This window comes from Triticum urartu, chromosome 6A (assembly GCF_056163025.1).
Source record: "Triticum urartu cultivar PI428250 chromosome 6A, HENAU_Tu73, whole genome shotgun sequence".
Lineage (NCBI taxonomy): Eukaryota > Viridiplantae > Streptophyta > Magnoliopsida > Poales > Poaceae > Triticum > Triticum urartu.
Genome location: NC_141878.1, coordinates 128175524 through 128198275, shown reverse-complemented (window position 1 = coordinate 128198275; position 22752 = coordinate 128175524).

Below are 22752 nucleotides of genomic sequence, written 5' to 3'. Positions count from 1 at the left end.
TTTCTTTTTATGTATGTTCCTTAACGACATGTTGCACCCGTACACGTTGGTACAGCCAAAATATGCCAGGGGCTTTAGTACCCCTCAATATGGTGTGAGAAGTCCGAACACTTTAACAAGTGCGGCAGCCCGAACTTATAGCATTATATGCATCGGCTCCGAATCATGTCTTGGGTCAATAGTTGGGTTTGCCCGGCTCCTATGTTTTGGTGCCTTACATTCCGCTATATCGGCTAAGGTAGCACTAGGAGAACCACTGTGATTGTGCCCCAGTTGAGCTGGGTCGAGCACCTCAATGGAGAAAGCTAAAACTGACTGTCATGATGAAGCGAGAGCTGGTCGCTGTTCGAGAGGTTTTTCGAGTCCTTAAAGACTTATGCCGCTTAGGGCGAGGAGCCGGCTCTGTCCGGCCAAGGCGTGGATAGCGCCCCGAACTCGGTCTTCCGAATACCAGGGGCTTCGCTGAAATTTAAAATTATACAATTCTATGGCTAAGTGAGAGTGTTCACGCATTATAGTCCAATTGCCTTGTTCGTTGGGCTGAGCGCCTCCCTCGAAGGACCCAAACATGGGAAAAAGAGCGCTCAGGTTTATCCCCGAACACCCCAGCACTAGCGGCACGGGGGCAGAAGCCGACGACTCGCCATCTCTCAGAATTGATAAACAGCCGCACAGAAGGTAATATTTTAAATTCCAACAACATTGCTTAGCGCAGATAAACAAGTTTTCAGCGCACAGGACAAAACGAGCAAGTTTCACTAAAAAATTACATCCCTAGAACATTCATCCGCCACAAGGCAGGCACCCTTCAGAACATCCTTATAGTAATTCTCGGGCTTGCGATGCTCTTTCCCCGGCGGTGGCCCGTCCTTCACCAGCTTCTCAGCATCCAGCTTACCCCAGTGCACCTTAGCACGGGCAAGGGCCCTACGGGCACCTTCAATGCAGACGGAGCGCTTGATGACTTCGAGCCTTGGACAGGCCTCCACCAACCGCCGCACCAGCCCGAAATAGCTCCCAGGCAGAGCCCCTCCAGGCCACAGCCGAATAATGAGGCCCTTCATGGCCTGTTCGGCCGCCTTGTGGAGCTCGACCAGTTGCTTCAGCTGGTCGCTCAGGGGCACGGGGTGTCCGTCCTCAGTATACTGAGACTAGAACACCTTCTCTGTCGAGCTGCCCTCCTCGGCTCGGTAGAATGCGGCGGCATCGGATACACTCTGGGGAAGATCTGCGAACGATCCTGGAGAGCTCCGGATTCGGGTAAGTAACAAGTAACTCACGTTTATGTGTTTGCTTTGCATAAAGAATGCCTTACCCGCCGCTATCTTCTTCACCTCATCCAACTCCTAGAGGGTCTTCTGGGATTCGGCCTTGGCAGACTTGGCGTTCTCAATAGCCACCGCGAGCTCGGACGCTCGCGTCTTTGAGTCAAGCTCCAAACTCTCATGTTTTTCCATGAGAGCCTGGAGCTCTTGCCGCACCTTGCCAACCTCGGCCTCATACTTCTCCCGCTCGGTGCGCTCTGAGGCCGCCCTCTTCTCGGCCTCGACCAGCGCCTGCTTAAGGGTCGCCACTACAGACGTGGCCCCTAAAATAGCCACGATAATCCTGTCGTTCTTTGCAATTGCACCTTTTTATATATATTTGAAAACATGGTATTTCTTACCTTCATTGTCCTCGAGCTGCTTCTTGGCACGCCCGAGCTCTTGCTCGGACCGCTCGAGGTTCTGCTTTAGCGTGTCCACTTCCGCAGTCAGTGCGGCGGACGCAAAGCAGGGAAGCCGGCATATGCATATTGACTCATTTTTGTTAGACTCCTGCGAATTCTATTTGATCTTCTATTCGGCTGTTCTTCCCGAACGCCAAACAGAGCATCAGGGGCTAGTGTCTATGCGGTACTATTATTTACACATTCTTTACTTACCTCAAAGCCTGTCAAAATGCTAGTACAAGCTTCAGCCAGTCCGCTCTTGGCGGACTGAACCTTCTGGACCACCGCACTCATAATAGCGCGGTGCTCCTCGTTGATGGAGGCGCCTTGGAGCGCCTCCAACATATTGTCCAGCGCCTCCGGTTGGACGGGGGCCACCGGCACGGTGGACTTGCTCCTCTTGGAAGGAGGTCCCCCGCCGGACTCTGGAACCTTTGAAGGTTCCGGAGCGGTGTCCGGCCTAGAGCCGGACTTGGAGCCCCGAGGGGTTTCATCCCCTTTACTCCTGGAGTCCGGGAGGTCGCCTTGCAATGCCTCCAGGATCACCTCCTCCCGGCTTGGAACCTGTTGGGACAACACTTCAGTGTCGTCCGTAGGGCGGGGGGAGGAAGCCGTCGGAAGCGAGTTCACATCCGACGAGTCCAGTGAGCCGTTCGACGACGCGTCGAGCCGGTCTTTGGGTGGGCTGCATAAACATATTCGATGTAAGGGTAAGCTGTGCAACAAACGAATACTATGAATTACGCTGGTATCCGGATACTTACTATTTTGCCAGGGGCTTGGCCCTGGGCTGCCACTCCTCTCCGGCGTCGGTGGAGTAGTCCGGAGGAAGGGTTTTCCCCTTCTTGGACCCTCCGGCCTCCCCAGAGAGGGCAGCCTTCCTTTTCTTCTCTCCTCCCGCTAGAGGGGGAGAGCTCTCCTCTTCTTCCTCCTCGTCTTCACGGGAGGAATGCGCCCGGAACCATCGGATGATGGATCTGACACCTCCTGGCGCCGGGCACTCTTTCGAGTCCCGCAGGCTTTTTCGCGGCCTTCTTCTCCGGCACCACATAGGGTGCCGGAACCAGCAGCTTCGCCAAGCGAGCGTCCGCTGGGCCTTCGGGCAAAGGAGCTGGACAGTTGATTTGTCCGGACGTCACCTGCCAATCCTGTCAAAGGTAAGGGAGCTTAGATCCCGCATGGAGTCAAACTATGAAAAACTGATACCCTGTAAAAGAAAAAAAACAGCTTACCGCGAGAGCGTGACGCTGCGCACTGAATCCGCGATCCTCGGTAGCGGATGTGGGAGCCTCGACGCCTTTGAAAAGCACCTTCCAGGCATCTTCGTACGTCGTGTCGAAGAGCCTGCTCAGAGTTTGGTGTCGCGCCGGGTCGAACTCCCACAGGTTGAAAGCCCGTTGTTGACACGGGAGGATCAGGCGGATGAGCATAACCTGGACTACGTTGACAAGTTTGAGCTTCTTGTCCGCCATGGTTTGGATGCATGTTTGGAGTCCGGTCAGCTCTCCTTTTTTACCCCAAGACAGGCCCGTCTCCTTCCAGGAGGTGAGCCGCATAGGGGGTCCGGATCGGAACTCGGGGGGTGCGACCCATTCGACGTCGCGCGGCTCGGTGATGTAAAACCACCCCGATTGCCACCCCTTCAGGGTCTCCACAAATGGGCCCTCGAGCCATAGGACGTTGGCCATCTTGCCCACCATGGCGCCTCCGCACTCCGCCTGGTTGCCGCGCACCACCCTCGGCTTGACGTTGAAAGTCTTGAGCCATAGGCCGAAATGGGGGCAGATGCGGAGGAAGGCCTCGCACACAACGATAAACGCCGAGATGTTGAGGACGAAGTTCGGGGCCAGATCGTGGAAATCCAGGCCGTAGTAGAACATGAGCCCCCGGACAAATGGGTGGAGAGGGAAGCCCAGTCCATGGAGGAAATGGGGGAGGAACACCACCCTCTCATGGGGCCTAGGGGTGGGGATGAGCTGCCCCTTTTCGGGGAGCCGGTACGCGATGTCGTTAGACAGGTATCCGGCCTTCCTCAGCTTTTTGATGTGTCCCTCCGTGACGGAGGAGACCATCCACTTGCCTCCCGCTCCGGACATGGCTGGAGGAGGTTGAGGTGGGGAGTGCGGACTTGGGCGCTGGAGTTCGAGTGCGCAAGAATGGATAGGCGAAGGAGGAAGAAGGCGTAGGTGAAAAGGTGGATCCTTATCCCCTTATATGGGAGGACGCAACTACATGTCCCCACCAGCCTGGTAAAACTCGCTTATCTCCAAGCACCGTAATCAATGGCGCGGTTGGGTTACCCACGCCCGTATTGATGAGAATCCCGGGATAAGGGGACACGATCTCTGCTTTAACAAGACGTGCCAAGGAAACCGCCTCGCATAACGCGCTGAGGTGGGATAATGAAACGATGGATAAAGGCTTGGCCTGGTGTGTCACGCTACGGAATACGTCAGCAGATTAGATTGGTGTAAATATTATTCTTTCTATGGCAATATGTGGAAACTTATTTTGCAGAGCCGGACACTATCTTTGTGTTCAAAATCTTATATGAAGTACTTGGAGGAGGAACCTGCCTTGCAATGCCGAAGACAATCTGCGTGCCGGACTCGTCGTCATTGAAGCCTGGTTCAGGGGCTACTGAGGGAGTCCTGGATTAGGGGGTGTTCGGATAGTCGGACTATACCTTCGGCCGGACTCCTGGACTATGAAGATACAAGATTGAACACTCCGCCTCGTGTCCGGAAGGGACTTTCCTTGGCGTGGAAGGCAAGCTTGGCGATACGGATATGTAGATCTCCTACCATTGTAACCGACTCTATGTAACCCTAACCCCATCCGGTGTCTATATAAACCGGAGGGTTTTAGTCCATAGGACAACATACACATCAACAATCATACCATAGGCTAGCTTCTAGGGTTTAGCCTCCTCGATCTCGTGGTAGATCTACTCTTGTACTACCCATATCATCAATATTAATCAAGCAGGACGTAGGGTTTTACCTCCATCGAGAGGGCCCGAACCTGGGTAAAACTTCGTGTCCCTTGTCTCCTGTTACCATCCGGCCTAGACGCACAGTTTGGGACCCCCTACCCAAGATCCGCCGGTTTTGACACCGAGAAGAACCAAGACTGGGATGACATGTAGAGTGAGTACTAAGTACCACATTGGATACAGACATGTCCCCAAAGGTAAAGATATGCAATAAAATCATAGATTTCCTTCCCTTAGATGTCTTGCTCCCCCTGAATCTGCATGGGATATTGGGAGAAGATAGGGAACAAAAAATCAGAGCAACAAAAAGGAAACAACAGAGCTTGAGCTAAATCAAGCAACCAAACATGTCTTTCCCCTCTTAAAGACATGTGACATCTCTCCTCTTGAACACCAAGCATCTGGGGTCTTTGATGATATTACTTTCTCCTAGTGGAGAAACTCTCTCCCCCTGAGTATTCTCTCTTTCTCCCCCTATAGGAAGGATTAAGCTTTGATGTGATCTCTCTCTCCCCCTTTGACATCAATTTCCAAGAAGGGCTCTTCTGGACATGTGATACAAATGGGTTGGTCCTCGAGTCACAGAGCAAAGCAGTATGTCTAATATGATGCTGGTAGAGGACAAGAATCATTGAGTGGAGCTGGAGCAAACAGAAATCAGGAATAAGTGGCAAGTTGGTTTTCCTGTGGTGGAATCGGTGACTCCAAGTTGTGTGCTTCGGTTGCACCGAAAGATTTCGGTTGGGCCGAAGAGAACAAACCGGTGTGACCGGGTTCATCAGAGTGAAACCACTTGTCACCTCAGCTCACTAGACAAGTAAGATCTCACAAGGATATGCAAGGAATTAACTGAAAGATTTGCAATGAATTGGATGCAGAAAATGCAGAACAAAAAGGAAAGAAAAGAAACTAAAAGTTCTAGATGAAGTTTGACAGGGGAAACAAATATGCAAGGGACAAAAGCACGGAGAGACACACAAGAACTTCATCTAGAGATGGTCGGTGACAAAGTCACCTATGTTAGAGTATATTGACTTAGGGGTCAAGTGAGAGCACTTGATCATAGGTCATACTCATCGTTTAAGCTCAAAATGGGGTTACCATTTTTAGTTTAAGCATCTTGATGTATTCACATCTTGTCGAGTTGCTTTGACTCATGACTTGGAGTAAAGCTTCTCTAAGATGGAATAACATACCTTGGGTGGTGGTGTTGATCTTGCTCATGTAGCTGAACTTGTGTGGGTTGCTCAAGGTTGATGTAGTTCATCAAGGGTTGGGAGCACCACTTGGAGTTTGAGTTCATCTACCTACATGGGTTAGCTTTGCAAGGAAGAGCACTTGTGTATCCAAAATGACAATCATGAGACTCAACATAGAATTTGCCAAAGGATATGTTTGAATGGTTTCGTGCTTCCTTGTCTTCAACCACCATTGTGTAGAGACTTGGTGATGTAGAGATTTCTCAAGATGTGAGTGAGTTGCAATCTCATAGATTTAGATTCAACCAAGTACCTACACGGGTTATATAACATGCAAGGTACAAATATATCCAAGACATATGAATAGCATCATAAGAGAAATATCGAGTAATAGTCATAGGCTCATGCCCCGCATGTATCAAATGGAGTTCCTACTCCAAGTTTGAAGCATCAATGATGTTCAGTTCACCTCTCAACCTGCAAAACACTTTCTCATCAAGAGGTTTAGTGAATATATCCGCCAATTGCTTATCGGTGCGAACATGCTTAAGATTAATGTCCCCTTTTGCAACATGATCTCAAATGAAATGATGACGAACTTCAATATGCTTAGTTCGAGAATGTTGCACGAGATTGTGAGCAATCTTGATATCACTTTCATTGTCACATAGCAATGGAACATGTTTCACATATATCCCATAATCTTTAAGAGTTTGGGTCATCCAAAGTAACTAAGCACAACATGAACCAGCGGCAATGTATTCCACTTCGGCGGTGGATAAGGATACCGAGTTTTGTTTCTTGGAAGACCAAGACACAAGAGATCTACCAAGGAATTGACAAGTACCCGAAGTGGATTTTCTATCAACCTTGTCTCCGGCATAGTCCGAATCGGAGTAGCCAACAAGATCAAAAGGGGACCTCTTAGGATACCAAATGCCAAAATTTGGTGTATGGATTAGGTATCTCACTACCCTTTTCACAGCCTTAAGATGACACTCTTTAGGAGCAGCTTGATATCGTGCACACATGCACACACTTAGCATAATATCGGGACGAGAGACACATAGATATAACAATGAACCAATCATAGAGCAATAAACCTTTTGATCAACCGGTTCACCATCTTTGGTCAAATCAAGATGTCCACTAGTAGGCATGGGTGTAGTCATACCTTTGCATTCTTGCATATTGAACTTCTTGAATAAGTCCTTGGTGTACTTCGTTTGAGAGACAAAGGTACCTTCCTTAGTTTGCTTGATTTGCAAACCGATAAAGAATTTGAGTTCACTCATCATAGACATCTCAAACTTCTCCGACATTAGCTTTCCAAACTTCTCAGTAAAATGAGGGTTAGTTGAACCAAATATGATATCATCAACATAAATTTGGCACACAAATAGTTCTCCGTTAACCCTTTTAGTAAAAAGAGTAGAATCAATTTTACCAATTTCAAAGCCTTTTTCAATAAGGAACTTGGTCAAGCATTTATACCATGCTCTAAGAGCTTGTTTAAGACCATAAAGGGCTTTGTGAAGTTTGTAAACATGATTAGGTTTCTTAGGATTGACAAAGCCGTTAGGTTGCTTAACATAAAATTCCTCCTCGATTTTTCCATTTAGAAAAGCACTTTTAATGTCCATTTGGTACAGGGTGATATTATGGTGATTAGCATAAGCAAGTAAGATGCGAATGGACTCAAGTCTAGCAACGGGAGCATATGTCTCACCATAGTCCATACCTTCAACTTGTGTGTAGCCTTGGGTGACGAGACGTGCTTTGTTGCGAACCACTTGTCCATCTTCATCTTGCTTGTTGCGAAACACCCATTTGGTACCAATGATGTTGTGGTTGTTGTCGGGTTTCTCGACCAATGTCCACACTTGATTTCTCTCAAAGTTGTGTAGCTCTTCATGCATAGCGTTTATCCAGTCCGGATCCTCCAATGCTTCTTCAGCCTTCATAGGTTCAATGCTAGAGATGAATGAGTAATGTTCACAAAAGTTAGCTACACGAGTTTTAGAGCGAGTGATTCTCCCGGTTTGGATATCATTGTAGATTTTCTCGACGGGATGATCCTTAGCAATTCTTGCTCGAACTCGTGAAAGCTTTCGCTTGGGTCGGCGTGGAACATCCTCTTCATCTTGTGCTTCTTCTTGGCCTTCTTCATTGTTGACGTTGTCGTTCTCTTATCGTGGTGGAGAAGGAGGTTGTTGATGTTCATCTTGGTGCGCTTCCTTGTTTTCTTCATCTTGGGGTGTCCCACTTGTGGATGCTTCCGTATCAACTCTTGGTTCACCTTGTCGTGAGGTAGAAGCTTCCACTTGGATGGACGAGGTACTCTCCTTCACTTCCGTTGGACGAATCTTGCCAATGGACAAGTCTTGAATTGCTTCCGAAGGGTCTTTGTCTCCTACATCAATTGGCAATTGCTCTACTTGCGAGCCGTTAGATTCATCAAACTTCACATCTACCGTCTCTTCAACCTTTCGAGTGAAATTGTTGTAGACACGGTAAGTGTGAGAGTTTGAGCCATAACCAAGTAGGAAACCATCATGAGATTTAGGAGCAAATTTAGAACGACGATGCTTATCAAGAATGTAGCACTTTGAGTCGAATACTCGAGAGTATCCAACTTGGGGTTTGTTACCGGTGAGGAGCTCGTATGCTGTCTTGCCGAGTAGCTTGTGAAGATACAAGCGATTTGTTGCATGACAAGCTGTCTCAACCGCTTCCGCCCAAAAGTGCTTTGGCGTTTTGTACTCATCAAGCATCGTTCTTGCCATCTCGATAAGAAGTCCGGTTCTTCCTTTCAACAACTCCATTTTGTTGAGGTGTGTATGTAGCCGAGAACTCGTGTGAAATCCCTTCTTCATCAAGAAAGGTGTCCACATTTGCATTCTTGAACTCCGTTCCGTTGTCGCTCTGAACCTTCTTGATCTTCACGTCAAACTGATTTTGGGCCTTCCTAGCGAAGTTTTTGAAGATCTTTTGGACCTGCAATTTGTCATCAAGAAAGAACACCCACGTAAATCTTGAAAAATCATCAACTATGACTAGACCAAATGAGTTACCACCGACACTCTTGTAGGCATTTGGACCAAAGAGATCCATCTGAAGTAGCTCGAGTGGTCTTCTTGTGGTCATGATGTTCTTTGCGCGGTGACTTCATCCAACTTGTTTCCCTGCTTGACAAGCACTACAAAGTCTATCCTTGTCAAATATGACATCTTTTATTCCAAGGATATGATCACCTTTAATAAGCTTATCAAGATTTCGCATACCAACATGACCTAGTCTTCTATGCCACAACCAGCCTTTAGAAGATATGGCAATTAAGCAAGTTTTAGGTTGATCCTTTTTAGTGAAATCAACAATGTAAAGATCTCCTCTACGTATACCGGTAAAGACCATTTTATGATTATCTCTACGAAACACTTGGCAGTCTACTTCAGTAAATAGGACATTGAAACCGAAATCAGCAAGTCTAGATACTGAAAGTAAGTTGTAGCCAAGAGATTCAACGAGCATGACATTTTGTATGGAGCTATCATGTGAGATGGCCACCTTACCAAGGCCAACCACCTTACCCTTTGAATTATCACCAAAAGTGACATACTTTCGAGGGCCGTCATTTTCAGCAAGCTCACGGAACATGTCTTTATCTCCGGTCATATGATCAGTACATCCACTATCAAGGACCCATTCCTTTCCTCCAGCCATGTAGCCGCGAAGATTTGCCATAAGACCAAAGTGTCTCATCGCATCATCGAGATCATAGTCACTATCATCATCATCATCATCATCTTGTGATTGATCAATTCCTAGAGAGGGCAATTCATTAGATAAATGATCATTTCTATAGTTATCTTTATGAATTCTAATAGCTTTGGAAGTGATATTGCTAATGATTCCAACATCTCCTTTGGCACTCGTAAGATTAGTAAGCTCAAATAAGCAGTCACCAAATTTGGGATCATTGGAACTCATCTTAATCAAAGCAATAGACTTATGGAGGATTTCATCTAGATCTTTCAAGGAGTAATTAGGAAAGAGTTCCTCAAGAAATTTCCATATGGTGTAGGCATACTTGAGAGTAGGCAAACATCTAATCAAGTTTCTAGGCAAGCCTCTAATGATGAGCTCAACAGTTCTAAGATTGTGAATCATCACAATATCTTCATCTAGGGTAGGGTGCAAAGGATCAACATGAGGTGCACAAGGGCTAGTAATGTACTTGTTCAAATGATATTCATTGAAAATCTCAAGCATTTCATTTTTCCACTCATGAAAATATTCTCCATCAAGAATAGGCACTCTATGTCTAAGACTCCCCGAAGTAGACACATCCATCTTCCTCCAATGGTGTTTAAACCAAGGAAATGGAGACCAATGCTCTGATACCAATTGAAAGGATCGAGAAGAGGTGTCTAGAGGGGGGGTGATTAGACACTAATTGCCAAAAGTTGCAGTTTTTAATATTCTTAAGTTTAAGTGGAGTTTAAAAACAAGTTTAACAAACACAATACATATCAAGCAAGCATGCAATGAGTATATGAGCAGCGGAAAGTAAAGCATGCAACTTGCAAGAATGTAAAGAGAAGGGTTTGGAGTATTCAAACGCAATTGGAGACACGGATGTTTTTGTCATGGTTTCGATAGGTGGTGCTATTGTACATCCACGTTGATGGAGACTTCAACCCACTGAGGGTAACGGTTGCGCGAGTCCACGGAGGGCTCCACCCACGAAGGGTCCACAAAGAAGCAACCTTGTCTATTCCATCACGGGCGTCGCCCACGAAGGACTTGCCTCACTAGCGGTACATCTTCACGAAGTAGGCGATCTCCTTACCCTTACAAACTCCTTGGTTCAACTCCACAATCTTGTTGGAGGCTCCCAAGTGACACCTAGCCAATCTAGGAGACACCACTCTCCAAGAAGTAACAAATGGTGTGTTGATGATGAACTCCTTGCTCTTGTGCTTCAAATGATAGTCTCCCCAACACTCAACTCTCTCTCACAGGATTTGGATTTGGTGGAAAGAAGATTTGAGTGGAAAGCAAATTGGGGAAGGCTAGAGATCAAGATTCATATGGTTGGAATGGAATATCTTGACCTCAACACAAGTGTAGATCGTTCTCCCTCAGAAAATGTGTATTGGAAGTGTACGTATGTTCTGATGGCTCTCTCCACGAATGAAGAGTGGGTGGAGGGGTATATATAGCCTCCACACAAAATCTAACCGTTACACACAATTTGCCAAACTCGGTGGGATCGAATGGTTAAACTCGGTCAGACCGATTCAGCAAACCTAGTGACCGTTAGGATTTTCGGTGGGACTGAGATGCAACTCGGTAGGACCGATATGGTTAGGGTTAGGGCATAACGTAATCTCGGTGTGACCGATTACACAAACTCGGTGGGACCGATTTTGGTAATAAGCTAACTAGAGAGTTGGTCAGGCAAACTCGGTGAGACCGATTACACAAACTCGGTGGGACCGATTTTGGTAATAAGCTAACCAGAGAGTTTGCATTGTAATCTCGGTAGTACCGATTGCTCAAACTCGGTGAGACCGATTTCAGTAATGGACATACACAGAGAGATTACAATCCCATCTCGGTGAGACCGAGATCCCTATCGGTGAAACCGATTTGCTAGGGTTTGTGGAAGTGGCTATGACATCTGAAACTCGGTGGTGCCGAATAGATAGAATCGGTGGGGCCGAGTTTGACTTTTGGTTTAGTTCATATGTGGAAGTGGGAAGGTAGTTGAGGGTTTTGGAGCATATCACTAAGCACTTTGAGCAAGCAAGCCATTAAGCAACACCTCATCCCCTCTTGATAGTATTGGCTTTTCCTATAGACTCAATGTGATGTCGGATCACTACAATAGAAAAAGTAGAGTTTTGATCTTGAAGCTTGAGCCAATCCTTTGTCCTTAGCATCTTGAAGGGGTTCCACATCCTCTAGTCCATGCCACTCCATTGTTGAACTTATCTGAAACATACTAGGTAAAAGTGTTAGTCCAACAAGAGATATGTTGACATTAATTACCAAAACCACCCAGGGAGCACTTGTGCTTTCATACATGCAAGGCGTGAGCCTATGACTAATCCTTGATATTTCTTTTATGTTGACTATCTTATGTCTTGGATATATTTGCACCTTGCATGTTATCTAACCCGTGTAGGTACTTGGACGAATCTAAATGTATGAGATTGCAACTCACTCACATCTTGAGCAGTCTCCATATCACCAAGTCTCTACACAATGGTGGATGAAGACAAGGAAGCACGCAACCATTCAAACATATCCTTTGACAAATTCTATGATGAGTTTCATGATTGTCATTTTGGATATACAAGTGCTCTTCCTTGCAAGAACTAACCCATGTAGGTAGATGAACTCAAACTCCAAGTGGTGCTCCCGACTCTTGATGAGCTACATCAACCTTGAGCAACCAACACAAGTTCAACTACATGATCATGATCAAGGTCACCACCCAAGGTATGTTATTCCATCTTAGAGAAGCTTTACTCCAAGTCATGAGTCAAAGCAACTCGACAAGATGTGAATACATCAAAAAGCTTAAACGAAAAATGGTAACCCCATTTTGAGCTTAAACGATGAGTATGACCTATGATCAAGTGATCTCACTTGACTCCTAAGTCAATATACTCTAACATAGGTGACTTTGTCGCCGGCCAATTCTAGATGAAGTTCTCTTGTGTTCCTTTTTGTGCTCTTGCATTTGTCTCATGCATATTTTTTTCCAACTTCATCTAGACTTCTATTTTGTTTTTTCTCTTTTATTTTTTGTTCTGCATTCCTTGCATCAAATTCATTACAAATCTTCCAGTTAATTCCTTGCAAATCCTTGTGAGATCTTACTTGTCTAGTGAGCTGAGGTGACAAGTGTTTTCTCTGCATTGAACTCGGTCTCACCGGTTTGATACTTTCGGTCCAACCGAATGCTCTCGGTAAAACCGAACCATACAACTCGGTGTCACCAATTTCACTACGGGAAAGACATCTTGCCACTTGTTTCTGCATTCTTTTGATCCAGCTCCACTCAATGAATCTTGTCCTCGACCAGCATCGCATTCAACTTGCTGCTTTGTTCTGTGACTCAAGGACCAAACCCATCATGACAAAAATCCAGAAGAACCCTTCTTTGAAATTGATGTCAAAGGGGGAGAGAGAGATCACATCAAAGCTTAATCATATCTATAGGGGAGAGAATACTCAAGGGAAGAAAGAGTAATCATCAAGGACCCCAGATGCTTGGTGTTCAAGAGGAGAGAAGTCACATGTCTTCAAGAGGGGAAAGACATGTGCATATTTGCTCGTTTGCATTAGCTCTGTTTATTTCCTTTGAGCTCTGATTTTGCTCTAATTTTCTGTTCCCTATCTTCTCCCAGCATCCCATGCTAGATTCAGGAGGAGCAAGACATCTAAGGGAAGGAAATCCTTGAATTTATTGCACATCTTTACCTTTGGGGACATGTCTATATCCAATGTGGTACTTACTACTCACTCTACATGTCATCCCAGTCTTGGTACTCTTGTGGTTTCTTTTGTTTGCTCTGGCCAGTAGGTGTATCTGTGTTATCTAACCTTGTTTACGCAGGTTCATTCCATCCTAAGCCAACTCAAGACCACAAGGTAAGTATATGCATCACAGTCATGCGTATGAGAAATTCTTGCTGATGTACATACTATCTGCAAGGACTCACGAGCATGAAGGTACATTTCTCATATTCACATCATTTGCTCTGATGCATATAGCCAAGATACATGTAACACATTGCTTAATCTGTCATGTTTATGCATTCACATGCTCCTATATTCCATATTCACATGATTGCATACATGTAGGGGGGGGGCTATGCATGTTACATGTCCTTCCAGAGCTTTACTTACTATTCTCTATATCTTTATCTAAAGCTTTGATGTATGTTGTCATCAATTACCAAAAACGGGGAGATAGTGACAGCCTGGTTTTTGCCCTCTTTCATTTGTTTGAGTTTTCATTTGAAATTTTTTGAAACTTGGAGTTTTTGAATCTTTTCATTTGGACTTCAACACTTGGGCATCCTTGGCTTTCACCAAAGTGTTCATTTCTCTCCCAAACCATCATTTCACTTCTGATCCACCTCAAAATAACCTTTGGAATATTTTTCTTAAATGAAAAATATTCAATTTCTCTCTAAAACCCTAAGCCAAACATTTGCTCCAAAGCAACCCTAATTTTTATGGCTCAGAAAATTCTGAGATAATTCACAAATATTCTAGAGACCCTAGGGCACGTCCCCGAGCAAAAATATTTCATCATTTTTTGGCATATTTTTGCTAAAGAAAATCTTTTCTGTTCTGGACAGAAATGGTGGTTTCTGCAGCAACTACCATTTTACTTGCTCCATTTGACCTGATCTTTCTTGTGCTTATTTACCTTAGTAACTCTAAGCTAGCCTCCAAAGCACAGCTTCGAACTCCCAGCCATTTGACCATAGTAACACCTCAAAGTTACTGTCCAGAAACTTACCAGACTTGTATAACTTTCTCTACTGCACCTGGATCCAAACCCAATCGTGGTAAACTTCAAAACCACCATGAACAACATGCCAGACATGGTTTTTGGACGAAGGCCGGCCTGTGGAGGGAGTTCACGCGGTGACCACGCGTGTCCATGATGCCAGGTATGCGTGTCGACGCGCTCTGGGAGCCGCCGAGCGCTCTGTTCGCGCGTGCTCGCTTCCCCCGCCTGCCAAACCTAGCCAAAGCTCGCCACCATCATCGTCTCGACACCATTAACTCCACCCTGGCACTCACCGACGCCGGAGCTCGCCGCAGCGAGCACGGGCAGGGTCCGATCAGCCCAACAGTGTGTGTGCACTGTGCTCGTCGTCACCCCACTCGACCATGTGCTCGTCTTCGCTCGCCCACAGTGGCCGCGTGACCTCGGTCGCCTTCTCCCCCTCTCACTGACGCTGCTCGTCGCCGGGCGCCGTGGACGGGTGTCCACCGACGGAGCCCGAAGCACCCTCACCGCTTGCCTATATATAGAGGCCCTCCCCACCCTCTCCGAGCATCCTCCAGCACTCACACACACTCCACCGTAGAGTAGGAAGCCGTAGCCCGGCCGGGCAGGCCTCGGGCTGCCGTCCCCGAGCTCGAGCTCGCCGGTGATCGCCTCTGGTCGCCGCGGCAGCTCCAGCCCCTCCTAGGTCTGGGCAACCTCTCCAGGGCCTCCACCTCTCTCCGGTGAGGCCGTCTCGCCCGCTAGGAGCCCCTGGAACGGCCTCTGCTCGCCGTATTCCCCAACTCCGACGACCTCCCCGTTCTGCCTCCGCCCGCGAGCAAGATTTCGACGCCGTCCGACCACCCCTAGCTGCGCTACAAGTACGGGCAGGTGCGCCTCGACCTCCTCTTGCCATCCCTCCCTCTCGTTTTGGCCAAAGAGCCCTCGTCGCCGATGAGAGCTCCGGCGAAGCCGCGGCCGTCTCTGTTTCTCTCTCCCTCTTCCCCCATCTGACTAGCGGGGCCCGCTAGTCAGTCTCTCTGTACACGCACGAAGCGGTACGAGTGGTTGCGCCCCTGGGCTTTTACGCCTTCGACGTCACCCCCACCCCAGTCTTTTTCTTTTTATTCAAATTCATTTGAATTTACAGAACACTTCAGACAGTTATAACTTTTTAACCATAAGTCCAAATGAATTGATTCTTTTTGCATTGTGTTATTTGAAAGAAAATCTAACAGCTCACCAAAGATGAGATTTTTCTGAGCTGTTTAGAATTTCTGGTGAATTTCAGAAGTGTTCTTGATATTTTCCTTGTGTGTTTAAAATTATTTTCAGAAGGTGAGGCTTGTCTTGAGGATCACCAAGAGGCTTGTGAACCTCACCTGCACTAAGGCAAGCCACAGCAACATTTTTATGATGCCATTTCAATATTTGTGATTTCCTTACTTGGATGAAATAATTAATCCATGCATTTAAATAATTATTGAGTTATTTGTATTCTGTTAAATGTTGAATAGTTGTTATGCTTGATTTACAGAATAGTTGAAACTAGTCTAGTGGATAAAGCAAGTTAAGATTTATTTGAGGTGATATTAGAAATAATTTTGTTAGGCATGTACTATCCGCTGAAGGTATAGCCGTGGACCCGAGCAAAGTAAAGGATGTGCTCGATTGGGTACAACCCATGACTATAACACAGATCCGGAGTTTTCTCGGATTAGCTGGATACTATCGTCGTTTCATTGAAGGGTTTTCCAAAATTGCTAAACTGATGAAGAAACTGCTCAAAAAGGATACAAAGTTTGAGTGGACAGAGGACTGTGAGAAGAGTTTTAATGAGCTAAAGATGCGTCTGACGAACGCACCGGTATTGACTCTTCCAGACATTTATCACAGCTTTGATGTATACTGCGATGCCTCCAGACAAGGTATTGGTTGTGTATTGATGCAAGACAGCAAGGTAGTAGCATATGCCTCATGACAACTATGACCACACGAGGGAAATTATCCTACTCATGATTTGGAACTGGCTGCAGTGGTTCATGCATTAAAAATTTGGAGACACTATCTCATTGGAAAAAGGTGCCAAATTTTTACTGATCACAAAAGCCTCAAATACATCTTCACTCAGCCAGATTTAAATCTGCATCAGCGAAGATGGTTAGAATTGGTCAAGGATTATGACCTTGGAATAAATTACCATCCAGGCAAGGCCAACGTCGTTGCCGATGCGCTCAGTCGAAATCCCGTCAGCTTAAATGTCATGTTAAAATCATTGCCTACCGAACTTCAGGAGGAGATCGCTCGGCTCAACTTGGTCATCATGGATGCTGGCCTCACTAATATTTTTGAAGTTACCCCCACACTCGAGATGGATATCCGCAAGGCCTAGCCAGAAGACGCCGAGCTACAAAAACATGCAAAGCAATCCCCAGATTTCTTCAAGGACAACTTCGGTACCCTCCGATTCCGTGGACGAATTTGTGTACCAGATCAACCGGACTTGAAGAAGAAAATCTTGTCAGAAGCACACGAATCCTCGTATTCCATTCATCCGGGAGGTACGAAAATGTATGAAGACCTTAAACGGATATTCTGGTGGGATGGGGTGAAGAAAGATATTGCATATTTTGTAGCCTGTTGCGACATATGCAACAAGGTGAAAGCAGATCATCAGAAGCCAGCTGGACTTCTCCAACCATTGCCAGTTTCACAATGGAAATGGGATGATGTTTGCATGTATTTCATCACCGGATTGCCTAGGACTCAGCGAGGCAAAGAAGCCATCTGGGTTATAGTGGACACCCTAACCAAGGTTGCTCACTTCATCCCGATCAGCACCAGATACAGAGTAGACGAACTTGCACAATTGTATGTATCCCGAATCGTTAGTCTGCATGGAGTACCCCGAACCATCACTTCCGACCGAGGATCTTTGTTTACCTCCGCTTTCTGGTCCCGTCTTCATCAAGCCTTGGAGACAGCACTGAAATATAGTACTGCTTATCACCCTCAGACGGACGGTCAGATAGAGCGAGTAAATCAAATACTCGAAGATATGTTGCGAGCCTGTGTACTAGCCAACGGGGCAAAACGGGAAGATTGTTTGCCATACGCCGAGTTCTCATATAACAACAACTTCCAGACCAGTCTAAAGAGGTCGCCATATGAAGCTCTATATGGTCGTAAGTGCTGCACTCCTCTAAATTGGTCTCAAGCTGGGATAGCCATATCTTCGGAACCGATCTCATGATGGAAGCTGAGAGACAAGTCCGGGAAATCAGAGACCGACTGCAATTGGCCAAATCCCGTCAGAAGAGTTATTATGACGCAAAGCACCGGCAGGTCAGTTTTGGGCCTGGAGAACACATGTACCTCCGAGTCACTCCTATGAAAGGAGTTAAGCGATTTCAGACTCGTGGAAAGCTCGCACCCAGATTCATTGGTCCATTCCCAATTATGCCTCGAGTGGGTACGGTTGCATACCAACTGGAACTACCCCCGGAGTTGTCGGATATACACAATGTCACTACAAAAAAAAGACACATCTGTGACATTTTGGGCCGAACGAAAAAAAATTCTGTCATACATATGACACTTCTATGACGATAATTGTGACAAAACCCGGTATCATCATAGATGTGGTGGGCTCCTACTCCTATGACAAAAAATCATGACAGAAAATGAGATTTTTGTCCTGGGCGGGCCGGAGAAGCAGCTGCATGACATTCTTTGGGCCGTCCATGATGGAAAAAACCGTGGTAGAGCGAGGGGGAGGAAAATTTCGGGGAGTTCCCGATTATGGTGGGAGGTCGGGGGCCGAGCGATGCGTGTTTCTCTCGTACACGTACGCGCGTGTGTGCGAGGCGTTGGCTCTAACTGAACCTGAGCGAGGCGTTGGGCTCTAACTGAACCCGAGCGATTGCACTACAGGCTACGCGTTACTGAACCAGAGCGATCGATCGATGGCTGTTAACTGAACCCGATCGAGCGATTCCTTCGCTACTGCTGCTAACTGAAGCCGATCGATGGGATGAACAGTGAGCGTTGCTGGGGGGTTTGGATGAACATTGAGCGGTGGCGTTGCCTCTGGATGAACAGGACCCCGTGGTGTGGTGGAGGGCTGGATGAACAGTAGACGGTGGAGGGGTGCCCGTGGAGGGGTGGACGAACAGGACCCCGTGGTGTGGAGGGCTGGATGAACAGTAGACGGTGGAGGGGTGGTTGAACAGGACCCCGTGGTGTGGAGGGCTGGTGTAACATCCCAAATTTTCAATTTGGAATGTTATACATAGATCATCCATGGATATCATGATTTATTGCATTTCCGTTCCGCAATCCTTGAAATCCTAGGCAACTCAAGGACCCACGGAGAGAGTTGGGGATTTCCGGTTTTCATATTTAACTTTTATCAAATAATGAAACGAGGATTTTGATTTTAATAATTTTTTCTCTCCGAGTAATATTTCATATCAAATCAAATGAGTGGAGATAATATGACTTCTCCAAAATAATTGAAGTATCGGAGGAAAAATATTAAAATCATTTATTGGATTTTATTTGGTTTTATTTGGATTTTATTTGCATTAGAAAAATTGCACGTTTTCAAAATTGCATTTTAGGGCCAAGAAAATGTTCAACTCGTCCTAAATATTTTATTTAGACGGTGAAAATTTATTTTGGCATTTTTATATTTTATTTATATTTTTTTAGGATTTTATTTTGGTCGGCGAAATTATTTTAAAAAAAATCCCGCGCCGACTGGGCCTAAGGCCCAGCCGCGCCAGGCCACGCAGCCGCCTCTGCGCACTGCCGCCGCCGCCGCCGACTCGGACTAGGAGTCCGAACCGGACTCCTCTCCGCCGCCGCGCCTTGCCCCCTCCTCCAAGCCGCCCCGCCCTGCCCTTTATATACGCCGCCACCCCGCCCCAACAACACACCAGCACCACCGCCGCCCGCGCCGCCTAGCCGCCGCAGCCGCCGAGCACCGCCGCCGCCCCGCCGCTGCCTCGCCTCGCCGGACCTTCCCGCCGGAGGTAGCCGCCGCGCCCCGCCGCTGGTTTTTTTATAAAGACCGTTCGGTTTCTTTTTAGAAACCCTAGATCCGTTTTTTTGGATTTGCCGGTTTTTTTCTCAGTTCTTCTAGTTAGCGGACGTTCGTCCGAACGTTCATTTTAACGAACGGTTCCTCGCCCGTTAGATACAGCTAACGAACACTCGTTCGTTAGTCCGTTCGTCAGTTTTCTTTTATCGGATTTATTCCTTGATTTTTCTAATCGCGATTTCTGATCCGATCTTAGTTTCTGTTTATCTTTTCTCTCGTTTATCGGAATCAGGCGATTCAAGCGCCTGGAGTTTCATCTCGAAACCCTCTTTCCGTTTAACCAACTCAAACAAGTTTTTGTTACTGTAAAATTTGACCTAGTTTTAGATTAGTAAACGAAGCTTCTTTCTTTCGCCGTTTGAGTTTCGTTGCTCCACTTGATTCGATTCTTTTGCGTACCGGAGTTCTTAAGTTGAACTTCTGGTCAAACTTTCTTATTTGAGTTTTGCTTGTGCACCGTTGCTTGTTACTTATGTATGTTAATGCTTGCTTGTGATAGAATTCCCGGAGTGCGAAGCGTGTTACTACGAGTCCCTAGGATTCGCGGATCGTCAGCAAGGCAAGTAACACTTTGATCATATCCCATTATTACCTAGTTTTTATGCATTAGTTCCAATCCTCAAACATTGCATGATTAGGATATCATTAACTTGTGGGTTGGGAAGTAGTTGCTGAGGTAGAACCTATTGCCCTGTTATATTCAAACCCTTGGGAGTTACTTCTATGTATTGCTTATATTGCTATGCTATGCTCGTAGACGTGGTTTGGGTTTGAGTGAAATTCATGACAGTTGTGAGATTGTTAATTAATGGTTCAACTTAAGGTGGAAACTTAATCAAACAACTGGGTGGATTGAGGCACCTGGGGAACCCAGTGTTGTCTGTACTTTTTTGGAAATCCCGGGGTATCCGTGTGATCTTCCTATGGACCGCCACCCAGGCTCAAAGGGAACTGAGATGATTCATGCTAGAAACTTCCGTGTGCAGCCACAAGCTATTATGGGCTCTAGCATAGTTGAGTAAGTCACGTGAAGCTCTTGAAGAGGTAGATCAGCAGGTAGTGGGTTTTGTAGGTTTGGTATGGTCTACCCAGAGTAGAGAGTTAACGTTTCTGAAGGACTGTGTCTCGGTCATCCGTTTCTCTAACACCCTGTAGTGCGAGAAATCCAACGGAGGCGATCGAGTCTTGTGGGGAAAAGTGCGCAAACCTCTGCAGAGTGTACAATCTAATCATGGTTAGCCGTGTCCCCGGTTATGGACAATTCTTGAGTATCTAGTACTTGGGTTATCACATGTATCTCACCATGTTTAGTTAATATTGTTGGGTTGTTAATCACTTTAATTGGGATTGAGTTGGGGGTACCTTCTCAATGATGTTTCAACCACCATGATAGTTAAATAAAAATCTATTCCTTTGTTGTAGGGAAAAATTGGCTTTTCGCAAAAACTGTAACCATAGAGCTTTCCACCAGCCATATATGCATGTAGTGATAGAATTATTCCGTTTCTGCTCTACTGTGTTACCTTGCCAGCATATTCCATGTGCTGACCCGTTTTCGGGCTGCAACGTATTATGTTGCATACTTTTCAGACGAGGAGTAAGGTTCGTTAGGTCGTTGTCGTGCGGCTCAGCTATGCCATTGGAGTTGATGGACTCACCTTATCTTCCAAGCCTTCCGCTGCTATCTCATTAGATGGCCTTAAGCCATATTATTGTAATAAGTTCTCTTTGGAGACTTTTTGATGTAATAAGTGTGTGATTGCTACTCTGTTATAAATCCTCGAGTACTGTGTGTGTCAGCATTACCGATCGAGGGATGACACTGAAGCACAGAGACTTGACCATCTGAGGTCGGGTCGCTACAAGATGGAATCAGAGCACACGCTGAGTGTAGGACACGACCACTAAGATAAACCCTAGGTCACACTTCTCTTCTCATTTCTGACTCCTCTCCATTTTCTACTCTTTAGGATGACGGAGAAGAAGAACAAGTTTGCACAACCGGATGAAGACACACCTTTTGGACGCCACTTGAAGGAAGTCACTAGGTACTTGAATATTGGAATACCAAGCTTCACCGGGACGTACAATGCCACTTTACCAGAAGAAGAGCGCTGGATGATTCAAGTACATGTTCCAGGAAGGACGTTCTCACCAACCTCTAAACCCATAGAATTTTCCTTCGACGCACCAACCTGGAGTTTAGGAAAGAGTATGGCAGCTCACATCACCATGGGACGCATTGGAGAAGTTTACAACAGGGAACTTAAGGACACTATTTACCAAATATGTGGGTGCCGAGACGAGCAATGGGAAGTAATCAGCACTAAGAAGGATAGATCCATTATAGCTTTCATCCAGGAGTTAAACCAGCACATTCGACGTCAGGAGAACTAGATGTGCACGGACATGATGGACTTGAAAAAGGAGAAGACTAGGATCATCGAACTGGAGGAAGAACTCAAGTTTACCCGCGATGGATATGAGGAGGAAATCAAGACACTACTGGAGAAGAATGACGACTTAGTCAAGAAGATCGGACTATTCATGGGAGGACCAGCACCAATAGAAGAAGAATAAGAACCCAAGGAAATACGCCCCGAGGACTACATTATCATCGACGACACCGACTCCGACCCTAGTGATGATGACTTTGAAGACGAAGCTGGAGCAGACATCATGGAGTCTTCCACCGATCAAACTTTCTAGATGATCACCAACTATTAGTAGTATCTTCCCCATGTATATAGTAGTAGTGAGCACTTTTGTGATAGTTCTAGACCATTTTTATGCCCTTGCTTGATTGATTGAGTGAAATGATTGTGTTTGTCTCATGTGCATATGGGTAGTGCTTTCTCATTAGACCCCTTTTCTATTCTAATCTCTTCCATCTAAACCCATCAGATGCCTCCGAGACGTGACACCGGTTTTGCTTTCCCACCGGAGCTCACCCAGTTGATCCAGCAGCAGAATGCCTTGATGCAATTGCTAGTTCAGAACCAGGGCAACAACAACAACAACCCACCGCCAGTAGACAACCTAGCCCGTTTTCTAAGGTTACAACCGCCAGTGTTTTCCAGTAGCACCGAGCCTATAGTTGCTGATGATTGGCTACGCCGAATTGGAAGGGAGTTGAACACCGCAGGTTGCACAGATGCTGAGAAGGTGCGCTTTGCCGCACATCAATTGGATGGACCAGCAGCCTCATGGTGGGAGAAT